The sequence below is a fragment of the Apis mellifera genome, linkage group LG16 (genome assembly GCF_003254395.2).
Source record: "Apis mellifera strain DH4 linkage group LG16, Amel_HAv3.1, whole genome shotgun sequence".
NCBI lineage: Eukaryota > Metazoa > Arthropoda > Insecta > Hymenoptera > Apidae > Apis > Apis mellifera.
This window is the reverse complement of record NC_037653.1, coordinates 5115672-5129496: the sequence shown is the minus strand read 5'-3', so window position 1 is coordinate 5129496 and position 13825 is coordinate 5115672. Positions and strand designations below refer to the sequence as shown.

At 29.9% G+C, this 13825-nt stretch overlaps 1 protein-coding gene and 1 long non-coding RNA gene across 4 annotated transcripts in view; one reads left to right on the top strand and one right to left on the bottom strand.

Annotated features, from left to right (window-relative positions):
- The window catches only part of LOC552490, a 38966-nt gene that overhangs the window by 15827 nt on the left and 9314 nt on the right, over positions 1-13825 (bottom strand). The gene's annotated exons all lie outside the window — the stretch shown is intronic.
- LOC113219299 lies at positions 1251-4283 on the top strand. Of its 3 annotated transcripts, none has more exons than XR_003306227.1 (4): positions 1251-2759; positions 2999-3632; positions 3720-3868; positions 3982-4283. It is a non-coding gene; the product is annotated as an uncharacterized LOC113219299 (long non-coding RNA). The 3 variants fall into 3 exon arrangements; XR_003306226.1 differs by having other exon boundaries at positions 1251-3095; positions 3287-3632; XR_003306225.1 differs by having other exon boundaries at positions 1251-3632.

Below are 13825 nucleotides of genomic sequence, written 5' to 3'. Positions count from 1 at the left end.
CGGCGTAATTTATTTTTCGATATAAATCCACTTTGAAACGTCAATAAGCATCTTACTTTCAATTCTTTTCCTTCTCGAACGAACGTCTTGCTAGAACAGTTATTCAAAATTGATGCCTCATTATTTTCAACATCCCTTCTCGACTTTCTTTGCGGATTATTTAGAGAGAAAAAAAAAACCTAGTTACACGTTAACCATAATGAAAACGACGATGAGATTCGTTTGATAACGATGATTATTGATGATTTTTTTTATTATCATTCTTACGAATTTAATTCACATCTTTAATAATATATATATGATAAGAATAACTTGATTCGAATCATAAAATAATGTAAATTTATAAAAATTGCTTGTTAAGTTTAAAATTAAAAATATTATCGAATTTGATTTTTTTTTTACGAAAGAATTTAGTGGTTAAATTAATAAAGTTATTTGCGTGAAAAATAGCTATAATTTTTCCAAATAATACTAGGATAAGGGTTTTGAACAAGTTTCAAGTTTCACTTTAGAAATAATTTTTTTGCAACGATCAAAGTAAATAGAAATATTCATAATTCCCACTAAATGCTTCTAAAGCAGAATTAAGAGGATCTTGAGGAAAAGTGTGCCACTTATCTTTCATGCTTTTAAAGCTTATAATTTTAAAGCTCTTTTATTCCTGGTGAATTACAAGAAACTGCAGAGGGATAAGATTAAAAAAAAGAAAAATCTTGATACATGTACCTGGTAAATTTAACGAGAAATAGATGAAAGATACGTAGAAGAGACGTATAAAAATATTTTAATAATGTTTAATTTGGTTTTTATCATTTTCAATTTGATTTCAATAGGACAAGTTTGCCAAAAAAATGATGCAATAATTTTTATTGCTTTTTCTTTTGCTTTCATCTACGTGAGTGTTTCTTTTTTTTTTTTTTTTTTTTTTATCAAAACAAAATTCAATTTCGTTCGAAATCCATTTTATTTCTCGTTTACCATTGTTTAAAAACTATTTCACAATAATTAAAACGTGCATTCCTATAAATTTTAATCTTTTGTCCATTCCTCTTCTCAAGTTCCTAAAAACGTTTAAATTAATTGATAGTTTAAAAGGATTGATGACGAAATAAATATTTATAACTTTGTCTGTTGTATTTAATTAATATCAAATAATTAAACTTTTCAGGATAAGTATTAAATATTCTGAAAGCTTAAAAAGAAAACAAATTTTTCCATGACAAAAATATTCCCTGATATATATTTACTTTTTTCGGATTATTTCACCAATTCGGTTCACTGTCTGTATTTTTTTTTGTTGACAGATCACCCATATTGAAGGAAAAAAATCAATTTCAATATTGTGGACACAATAATATCCAGGAAACTGTCAGAGATAAAAAAATAGTGTAAATGAAGAAAGATTTTTTGTCACACAAAAGAACAACTGTTGATTTAAATGATAACATTTAAATTCCGCTAAAAGTCACTAGGAAACATTAGAATCCTCTATGAATTATTCCAAAATGCACAAGTTTGATATATTCCTGAAATATTTAAAATTACATTTAACAAATAAATATTTTAGCATTTTATTAATAAAATTCACTAAAGATTAATTCGATTCACGATATATTATGAACTTGATTATCTTGTAACTGCGATATCCAAGATGAATAAATAATTCTATACTATTTAATCATCATATCTGTTAATCTTCATATTCCGTTGGTTAATCTCGACTACTATATTAATCATTCGCACATTTTCACATTCTCACGAATTCTCGAAAAAAGACACTCGAAATCAAGCAATTTACGATATTCGATACTCCTGATATTGAAGGAAACCAGAGTTTATTTTATTGCGAGGCTTCACGTTTCCAACTTTATCACTTTCCAAGTGTTATAATTCATTGGACTTGAACAGCTGCAGAAACAGATACATATCCAGCGACACGATCATTAAGCAAGCTGGTAAATTAGAAAGCATGTAGCGCCACCATTTTGGAGGTTAGTTCTTGTTTTGTCATTTGTGGAACACGTAGCGCCGTTCTCGAACTTGTGTCACACCGCAGTTTAAATCACGGGATGTGGATTAGCATAACGAGTAAGCACGGCGCATAATGCACAATGATAATTTGCGTTCAACTTCCCGTGCAATTTAGATATCAGATTGCTAAAGGGGCGTTCTATTAAACTGGACACAGGAAATATCACCTGATAGATGATGAAAAAGTAGATTTACGAGATGGCTTGCTGTATTGTATGATGCATAATAATGAGGTTATGTTGAAATTGCTCGATATTCGATCATTTATCTTCAAATCTGATCAATTCGTAAATTCACGAAAATAAGTATTCTATAATAACGTTTTCAATGCCTAAAAAGTTACTAAAGAGTTCTATAAATTTTTTCAAAACGTAAAATTTGATATTCTATATCCAAAAAAAATTTGCAGTACATATTTAATTATTTGTATAATGTATAATATTTAAATTGCAATTTTTGAAATATAACTTTAAAATCTGTACATCTTTTGAAACTTGAAGATATTTAATGCTTTAATGTGTTAAATCGAAAGAATCGTTTATGTATATTTTTAAAATCACACGTGTATTATCTTGGGAAACGATGGATCGAATCGATATTATTCATTGCATGACTCAAACTTCTTTTATATTATGTTTTTCATATCAATCCAAGTATGACGAACAACAGAGACCAACCGTGGAATCGACTGAATAAATTTTAATTTTCCAACCCGCCAGCTTATTCACGTACGTAGATAACAAAGTTAAATTAACTAGGCAGCCATTCTTCCACGTATTCACGATTGTTTCTCTTGTATATTAGTTCTTTCAAAGTTAATCATTCTTTTGTTTAATTATTCGTAATGAATCGACAATAAAATGAAATATCATTCTTTGTCCAAGCTTCTTTGTACCACATTTTTCGTTCAAATATATATTGTAACTTTTCCTTTGCCTTATTCATGAATCAATTTCGTATTTTAAAGTGACGTTGAATCAGCAGCACCGTGCTATGACAGGTTGGAACTTCTTTGGGTTATTCGCAATGTTGTAATGTTGTTGGACGGATGTTTGGTGCAGCAGGTAACGAGATCAACAGGATAACAACATGCGACATGTTTGATCATTACTATCGAAAAAGGATATTTCCAGTGAAACGGGAAATTCTAATTCTAAAATAATTTTTCCATTTTCCATTATTATAAAAAAAATTCATTTAATTTAACATCTCAATCCTATTATCTTTAATAAATATCGATATTTTATATTTGCAGAATTATATACGTTTCCAGATTTATATTGCTGTATATACTGTCGCGATAACATAATGCCTCAGCCATGGGAGGTGTTCGAGTGGCCCTAAGAGCTTTGGGATTCGGGGCCACCGTAAATGATATTCGTTTCAGAATATCAAACTGGTGTGTAACATTCGTGCCAAGAGAATTACTCGAGTATTCTTAATAACAGAAAACAATGGTTAATAACGAAACATTGGGATCAGGATATATTTTAATTAATAACCTGTGATCGACATATGGTAACCGATAACTGTATCGAATAGAAAAATAAAATTTATGGATATTCTTTGAATTATAAATTCTTTGAAATTTAAAAATGGAAGTAAGTATAAATTTCTTGATATGTATATATATATATTTTTATCAGAAATAATCAAAAATTTGATATTTGTAAAATCGATCGTTTAAGATATCAACTAAAGATTTCTTCCTTTGCAACAATTTTCCACGATATGAAAGAAGATGGAAAGGGATGATCGATACGTAAGATCCAATGCAAATCTAATACAACATCGAACAGATAGGGGGATTACAATTAAGCCGAATTACAAATGCCACGTACGTCCAATATTGTACTACAATATTTGTATTTCATCTCTCGTATAACACGCACAAATTTGACGTTATTAATGAAAATTTCGACGTTAAAATACATACTTCCATCCGAACAGAAACCTATTGAAATTTTGAAAAGAGAGGATCGAAACTAATAACGTTGAAACCAGAGTTTTGGAATTTTTTAGAGAGAAATCGTTACGCGATTCTTGTTATTATTTTTCGATGAAGAAATGAAAAGAAAAATTCCACGATAATAAAATTGAACAATGAGAAGGAAAGGAGTTGAATTAATGCCTAATGGGGAGCACGATTGTCGTGTGATTAAAATATAAATGGGAAAAGGTCAACAGTGCGCGCAGGATTTGTATTGTGTTTCGCGTAAATGAAAACGAATAATTCATTAACGTTCACAACATTATTATTCCAGTTATTCGATATCGAAGGAGCACTTTTCTAGTACGAGCCGCCATTTTTGATAATTTTGCGTTTACCCAAATGCGGCGAACTTCAGCTCTTACTTGCACGCATACACGCGACATCTACCTATCGTCGTTCCAGCGCAAATAACAAGCCGATGTTAACATTCGAAATTCAATTGCGCGCCTTAATATTTACACCATCGTACTAATTGCAATTTCGCCCTGCTTGCGCATGTGCTTCAATAAGAACGAGAGTAATATTTTCTCTGTTCTTTTTTTTTTTTTTTGCTCGCGATTTTTTGAAAACGGTGTTTCCAATTTGTTTTTTCTTAAGGATGATTCTTTCTTCTTTTATAATTTTTATAATAGTTATTAACAAGAAGAAATATATTTGCAATTTAATTGCAATATCCATTTTAAGATTTTTTTTCTTTTTTTTAAAACTCGTTGTTACGGTGTATCATAATATAAATTGTAACGAAGATATATATTTCTATCTGTCGTGTTCATCTGTCGTAACGTAAAAGTTTATATTTTTATGCGGCTTTATTACTAGGGCTTGTTCCCTAAGCGCCTCGCTTATAAAATTCGCATTACATAGTGAATTACATCGAACCTAACCTTCCACGCGTTAACGCCTTCGAGAAAACGTATTAAAACGTTGCCATGAAATATTATTTAGGTTAGAAAAAATATATCGACAGTAATTGTTCAATATTGGATAAAAATTAGAATTGATGAAAAAAGATAAATTGTACGAGTCGTTCGAAATATATAATTTTGCAAAAGAGATTTCTTTTACGTTTATGCAAGAATGTATTTCACTATTTACGAAAGTATTTACACAAATTGACACACACACACAGAGAGAGTAACAAACAAATTATATTAAAACCTTCTTTTCAAGATTCAAATTTCAAGCGAAGGCACTCGAGACGAGAGTTTCAAAGCTGTTGAACAAGCTATTCGTTCTATTAATTGTCGGACATGTTTCGAAACTAGTAAATACAGGTGTCACTAGTATATTTCAAATTGTGCGATGAAACGTCGAACAAACTTGTTCGAATTCCTGATAGCCGTAGAAACTTAGTCTGGATGGAACTTCTCGTTCCCTATTTGAAGGACAAGGTATGTATTCCAAACTGTTAAATTCTATCGAATATTTATGATAAAACGAACAGAGATTGAAAATTGAAAGCCAAAATCAAGATTCGTATCGCATTTTATAACTTTGTTTGATTTTATGGCATCGTTATTCGTGAATTTAAAAATTTCATAAATATAAATATTTGACGAGTCCGAATGGCTTATAAACAATGATTTCATGATGGAGAAATATTCAACTCACATAGAAACGGAAATGGTTTATTTTAAACGACTCGTCGAGCAGACGAAATTTCGCGACCTTGTTATCGAAACTCGCCTGAATTCTGATACTCGTTCATCCAACCGACTCGTTTCTTTCGTCATAACCTCTTTTTAAGTGGCAATCTATCGACTACTTTCTTACACAGTTTAATAATTTTCGATGATCCGTTAATTATCGTAATATTCTCCAAGTGCTAACAATCGATTGTGAAATTCTCGATACACTTGATTTTCTTTAACGATTTCGATGACTCGTTAAAAAATAAATCAATCGTGGTAATACTCCGATTATCAACAATCGATATTCTCGATACACTTGGTTCTCTTTAACGATTTCGATGACTCGTTAAAAAGTAAATCGATCGTGGTAATACTTCGATTACCAACAGTCGATATTCTCGATATATTTGCTTCGAACGATTTGATTCTTCTCTCTTAATCGTAATAACTTGTTAAAATTCGCTATCTTTAAAAAAATTGTTAAACATGCTATAAAGATTTTTAATTCGATATTTTGTGATGTAATCATTGGACAATTAAAATTACGAATTTTAATTAAAAATTGAAAACACTTAGAGCGTTATCTCGTTTTAACAAAATTAAAACTCGAGATCGAGGGTTAATTTGATAAATTCCAAAAAATGGAAAAAGAGAGCATCTTTCAATTTCTTTGTATCGTATTTACATCTTTATTAAAGAATCTTTTCGAAATTTTTCAAAATCGAAAACAGAAGATATAGAAAAATAATAATCGATATAAAAATTAATTGTAACAAAATTTTTAACATATATTCCATCTTGTATTAGACAGAGGTTTATATTTTACTGGCAACCGGTATATTTAACAAGAGTCTATACGTACGGTTTCTAATCCGACGATCCCTTACGGTTAAATTACTGTCAAAGGTATCACGTTCCACGTCCCAGATTTACGATATCATCGTATTTCGTGATATTCGACTTTGTTGGAAAATCTTTTTAACCCGAAAATGTTATAGAAAATTATAAATAATTTTATACAATAAAATTTTAATAATTATAGAAATATGATAATTAAAAATAATTTCAACGATATTAAAGTAATTTATAGATTATAGTATTTTTAAACAATTTTTTTTTCCTTAAATCTAAAAAACTTTTATGAAGATGCGAAATGGAAAAAATGATACATGCAGCGGAATAAAAATGTGAACAAGAAAATGTGAGAAGCGCTAGTGATAGTGGATCGTACGTGGTCAGACGTGGTTGGCGCTTGATACGTACTACTGCATCTCGCCATAATTTCTCACGTTCTCATTATTCCAAATGTCTGCCAAATAAACTGTGTAGAATAAAATCTTAACAGACTTATAATCGTTCGATTAATGATATATTATAAGTTTTTCTCTCTCTTTTTTTCTTTTTTTAAATATTTCAAATCGAGATTATTTATAAAGTCAACGTTACGTTTATAAAGATATAAATTCGCATAAATAGTTAAAATCAAGATATAATAGATGAAAGTATACGCGATATATATATATATTATAATTCAACAAGTTTATATCTACGATGTTCTAAAATTATTCCGAATAATTTTTTTATCGTATCGTTGTTTTTTATGCCGTTGTTTTGCCATCCATTTTCATCCGGTTTATCGCTACATCTTTGGAATAAAAAATTTCTTTTTTCCTGCTCCAGAAATCGAGAAGAAATCCGAGCAAGTTTACCGGAAAAAATGTTTCCTTAGTTTAAGCGAAAAATTTAATTAATTATCTTACAACTTCGTTTTAATTATCCCGATTTTTCTCGTTAACCCTTAATCAGAAAGAAAATAATTAGCTGGCCCCGTTTTATATCGATACAGAAACTCTTCTTTGTGAGCGAAGGGAAAAAATTAAAAATTATCGAACGGATATTTCGTATAAGCGGAATAATTGGAGGATGAAACAAGATCTTTCGATTTCAAAATTTCAAAATTTCGAATCCAAAATTTGATTTGATTTAAAAATTCTTAAAGAAATTTTTCAAATTTTTCAGTTCTTCAATTTGAAATTCGTTTTCTTTGTTCTTGCAAAAACTTTTTGAGTTATTTATATGAATTATTCTTTATCCAAATCTTCAAGATTCAAAAGATTACAAGATTTCTTCGCCATTTTTTAGGATTTTTCTGAAATTTGGAACTGGAAATTTGCTGGACAAAACGCGATTTATAATTTTTTTTTCCTTTTCGAAGAATTTCGAATCATTCTAAAATCTTAAATCTTATTTCTATTATTCTCGAAATTCGAAAATAATTTTTTTTTTCGAAGAATTTCGAATTTCCAAGAATTCTAAAAATTCGATCGTAAGTGATAATATAATAAGAAAATTTCTTATTTCCATCATTTTCGAAATTCGAAAATAATTTTTTTTTAAATTTCGAAGAATTCTAAAATTCGATCGTAAACGACAATATATTTCGCACAGAATTTGAAAAAGAAAATTTCTATTATTCTCGAAATTTGAAAATAATTTTTTTTTTCGAAGAATTTCGAATTTCGAAGAATTCTAAAATTTGATTGTAAACGACAATATATTTCGCACAATTTGAAACTTTCTTATTTCCATCATTTTCGAAATTCGAAAATAACTTTTTTTTTCGAAAAATTTCGAATTTCGAAGAATTCTAAAATTCGATTGTAAGCGACAATATAATAAGAAAATTTCTTATTTCCATCATTTTCGAAATTTGAAAATAATTTTTTTTTTTTCGAAGAATTTCGAATTTCGAAGAATTCTAAAATCTGATCATAAATAATAATTTTTTTTTTAAATTTCGAAGAATTTTAAAATTCGTAAGCAACAATATAATAAGAAAATTTTTTATTTCCATCATTCTCGAAATTCGAAAATAATTTTTTTTTTTTTCGAAGAATTCTAAAATTCGATCGTAAGCAACAATAAGATAACAAGAAAAATTTTTATTTCCATTATTCTCGAAAATAATTTTTTTTTTCAATTTCAATTCCTTCTATTCAATAATCCAATAAGAAAAGTAGAATAATAAACAATTATGATAAAAAAGATGATGAAAATTCATGGATCGAAAGTGACGATATACATTTCATACAATTTCCTCGAGCAAATAAATGCCGCTTCCCGATCGAAAGAATTTAAATCCGTGACGGAATTCGAGATTTCAGGTTGAACACATTTTATCGAAAATTCTTAATGGGTCCGGTAGAGTAGCACTTTCGCCAAAAGTTCGCTCGCCCTCCACACCTAAAAATTCCTGCGCAAATCGGATCGCGAGGATATTTCAAATTTCCCTTCAAACTCGAATAATCGATACACGGATAAAATGATGCATGTACATTACATTAATTTAAACATTTCGATTTTAATGCGCTCTAATTCTGATTGATTTTTATCATTTTTTTTTTTAATTCATTTTTCGCAAACTGTCGAGCACAGGCGAATAAAAGGTAGATTGATATTCAATTTCATTTCATCTACGCTTTCAACAAATAAGGACGGACCGTACACTTCAAACAAATGTGATTTGTCAGAAGCATATCGTTCGAAAAATTGTTCCATTTTTATTTTTATATATCCCTCTACACGATAGAAATCTGTCAAAAAAAAAGTGAAATTACGAGAGAAATAAATTTTCCTAATCTCGATCCATTATATGTATAAATCGATCTTCGTGATTCAATTTGGCGCGAGCAATTAAATTATAGGTGGATTTGATTAAATTTCACGTATATTCGGAGGAGAAATGTAATTTGAAAAATAATTAAAAAAAGGGAAGATCGAGAAACGATAGAATCGATCACATCGAAATACCAAAAGATTATCACTGTGCGAGGGACAAAATCTAATTTCCTCCCTCACCGTGAAATGTTTGACATGCACGCGTTTCAATCATGAATATGCACGTCCATTTTCAAATGTTTCCTGCCTTGTTCCTATACCGTCCGACAATGTACCTATTCCACACGTCACGGACGGATGGAATCCTCATCTACATTGTTTGCATTGGCCGAGTAAATTAATTTGCGAGTCGCGTTTCCTTCAAGAGATTTTCTTTTTTTTTTCTCTTCGAATCTTTCGTCAAAAAAATCGTCAAGAGAGAAGGAGGAGAGAATTCTTCAAAATTCCGTGAAAATTCTCTTTTCGATTCAGGAAAAAAAAATATGGATCAATCGACGCTTCGTCTAAAAAGTTTTATCATAGAGATGGAAAAATTTTTTATTCCATTTTTACAGTACAGTTCCATACATTTTAATTCCAACTTTGATACGTATATACATATGTAGAGCTTAATTATAGAGCTTGGAACAACAGTCATATATGAATAATTAGAATTCCAACGAGGATGATAATGATATTAAAAGGAATGTTTCGCTGGAAGATGCATTTTCATCAATAATAAACGCAAAGTTTGATCATTCTTGAAACAACGATCGTATTTCGTTCAAATAATTGTGCTATTTTTCAAGGAACCGTAGGACGATGTATTCAAAAGGAATATCCAATCTTCGATCGAAATATACGCGAGGATTAATCATTCTTGGAACAAGACTCGCTATCGCAATTCGTCGAATAATTACATCGAATAATATTAGAGCTGTGAAACGAGTATATAATACCGTTTAAAAGCGTTTCGAGCAAGTTTGTTTCGCAGGAAAGGTGACCTCATCCGTTCATCCCTGAACCGTCGCATACAATATAGAAAAAAAACGTTTAAGCAGAAAGTTATTACTTGTGCACGCACAACGGTGTACGTGTCGCGTCCACTCGACACGGCTATAAAACGGCTCGACGTCCCATAATCATTTAGCCAGCCGAACGTAATATCAATCGTCGAAGCGGTTCCACTGTTTTTTGCACAAGAGTGCGCGGACAAAAATTTCACCGTTTGAGCACAGAAAAAACTCCGTGCGAATTTCTTTTATCCTTCTTTCTTTGCCCGAGAAAACACTTTTCTCGCCAATTTTGTTTACAAAAGAAATCTCTTATCTCTAACGATGTTAGATCATCTTTCTATCTTTACTTTTAGGATTATATCGTTCTTGATTTTCGTATAAAATTTTGAATGTGAAAAAGAAGAAGAATTGTCGAAACTCAGACTTCTCTTATTATCGAATTGTACGCGTTTCAAGCAAAATTGAAATAAGATCTTTTCTCAATTTCACAAATACTTTTTATATATTCTTTCGGAAAAATCAATATCTTATTGTTAAATATTATTTCCACGAACGATAATAGATTGCATTGTGTAATCACGATTGAAAAAACAAAAAAAGGAATTACCAGATTTTTTCAACGTTTAATTTTCGAGTTGGAATAAAGAAAGACGATCGAAAGAAGGGTTTCGCCTTACAACGAACCAGTCCCAAAGGATATTGACCGTCGAGCGTGTACACCCACGTAGAGAGAATCTCTTTTTCGATCAGGGACTTCCCTTAACCGAGCTCCAATCTATTTTACAATCGACTCTAATTCCGTGGCAATCGATCGCGTAAATCTGCACTCTAATTTCATTTCGACGTTCCAAATTGAACCCAACCAACTTGGCCGAGCTATCCTCCCTGGAAAACGTCCATTTTCTTTATCAGCCCCTAATTAACCCTGATTTGCGTGTCGCCACTTCTAATTGCGCCTGACGGTGAACGCTTTGTACAATGGGAGGAAACGGGAGGAAAGATCGAAAGATGATGAAAATTTCAAAATCAATCTCCTCAATTAACGAGTGCTTTTTCCTTTTAACTTTTTTTTTTTTTTATGTCCTCGAACGTATTCGACGGAACGATCGTTTCTTTGCGATGAAATTTTCCAGGGATTCTTTTCAAGTAGCAATCGAATAATTGTGAATTTAGAAATTAGAAATTAGAAATTTTCAAGATACGAGCGACTTCTTTAACTTAATTTTCCTTTAAAATTTAGTTAATTTTTACTAGTCAAATATATTTTTCAAAAAAAACTGATATAATAAATAATAATAACGTTTCTATAAAACAAGAGTAGGAAAAATAAAATTCCCTAGTCTCGTTCCATCCTGTTTCGTGGATTACGATATACAAATCAACGCTCTCTCTCACACACACGTTTCAAAAATACAATTTCACTAGCGAGGGAGGAGCAACAATCCCAGTGACAATTTAATACAGAGACGCTCTATCATTTTGCATACGTATATGTATTATGTATGAAATAACAGCGGAAGAGGAGGGACATAGTTGACAGACCAATAGGATACCGGATATTTGCATCGAAATTAAATAATTGAAGCGACAAGATTCGCGGCAACTCGTGGCGACACGCCAATAATACATTTAATTTTTAATTTTAACCACTCGGTTCGATAGTTTATCAACGATTACGCGATATAATTAACGAGTTTTCGAATCGAAAATTGAATATGGAAACAATACGAAAGGACGATATAATGGATTATACGATTATTCCTCTGTAAATGGAAAATTATAAATTTACAATTTTGAATTTTCGCGCGTTTCCCTCTTTCGTGAAATTTTATCGACCGAGTTCTTTTTTTTTTTTTAAATTAATATAACGATGGACGAATCGAGCGAAAGTATTATTTATTCGCGTTCAAATTTCGAATATCGAAATTTTTATCGACAATAAGAAAAATCGGAGAGGATAAAGGAAAAATATATTAAAATACATCGAAATATCGAAATTTTGTAAATTTTCGTTAATTTCGTACAAAAAGGAGAATCAAGCGAAAATAATAATCGATGAACGATTTTTTTCTTTATATTTTATTTTACCACTAGTAATTTTATTTATAGTAATTCTTAATAATTCTTAATAGCCCAAACTTTAATAATTATAAAATTTCATTTCATCCATATTTTTCAATTAAACATCTTCTAGATCGATTTTATATTATTTTATTTATCTTTATATTCATCAATTTTCCATTTCCCTATCGACTTGATAACAAATGGATGTTTCGTGGAATCGAACGATTTTTTTTTCTTTTTTTTCTTTTTCACGTAGATACTTAACCTTTACGAGATTTTATTGAAATAGAGGTGACCGGTAGTCGTAAATGGTAATCTTTGCCAGTAATAAGCAGAATTTAAATCTGTCCTCGGAATGTCAAACGCCACTTCTACGAGTTCAAGCACAAAAGCTTGAGCGCGCTTTATCCAACGATTTGATTTTATGATCCATTTGCTTTTTTTTTGCGCAAAATCTGTTATCCTTCGTTAACGAATTTTTACACAGGAAAATAAAAAATATTTCTTTCAAATTGAAATGCAAATTTTTCGAATTATCATTATCTTGTTGATAAATAAAAAAAAGTACAAAAGCTTAAGTGCGTTTTATCCAACGATTTTTATAACCCATTTGCTTTTTTTTCTTTTCTTCCTTCTTTTGGTTGACGAATTTTTACACAGGAAAATAAAAAATATTTCTTTCAAATTGAAATGAAAATTTTTCGAATTATCATTATCCACTTGTTGATAAATAAAAAAAAGTACAAAAGCTTTATCCAACGATTTTTATAATCCATTTGCTTTTTTTTTCTTTTTTGTTTTGGTTTTCTTTTCTTCTTTTGGTTGACGAATTTTTACACAGGAAAATAAAAAATATTTCTTTCGAGTTGGGATGTAAATTTTCGAATTATCATTATCCACTTGTTGATAAATAAAGAAAAGTACAAAAGCTTCATCCAACGATTTTTATAATCCATTTGCTTTTTTTTTCTTTTTTCCTTCTTTTGGTTGACGAATTTTTACAGGAAAATAAAAAATATTTCTTTCGAGTTGGGATGCAAATTTTTCGAATTATCATTATCCACTTGATGAAACTTGTCGATAAATAAAAAAAAGGACAAAGCTTAAGCGCTTTATCCATCGATTTGATTTTATAATCCATTTGCTTTTTTTTCTTTTTTCCTTTTTTTGGTTGACGAATTTTTACACAGAAGAATAAAAAAAAAATATTTCTTTCGAATTATCATTATCCACTTGATGAAATTTGTCGATAAATTATTTTCCAATTAGAAATCGCAATCATGCTTCTTCTTCTTCTTCTTCTTCTTCTTCCTCCTCTTTGAACGTTCATATAATAACATTTTATTTTATACAATTTTTTCTTCTTTCAATTTTCTTGTTTCTTCAAATACCTAATATTATATATATATATTTTCCTCTTTTTCAAATATTCC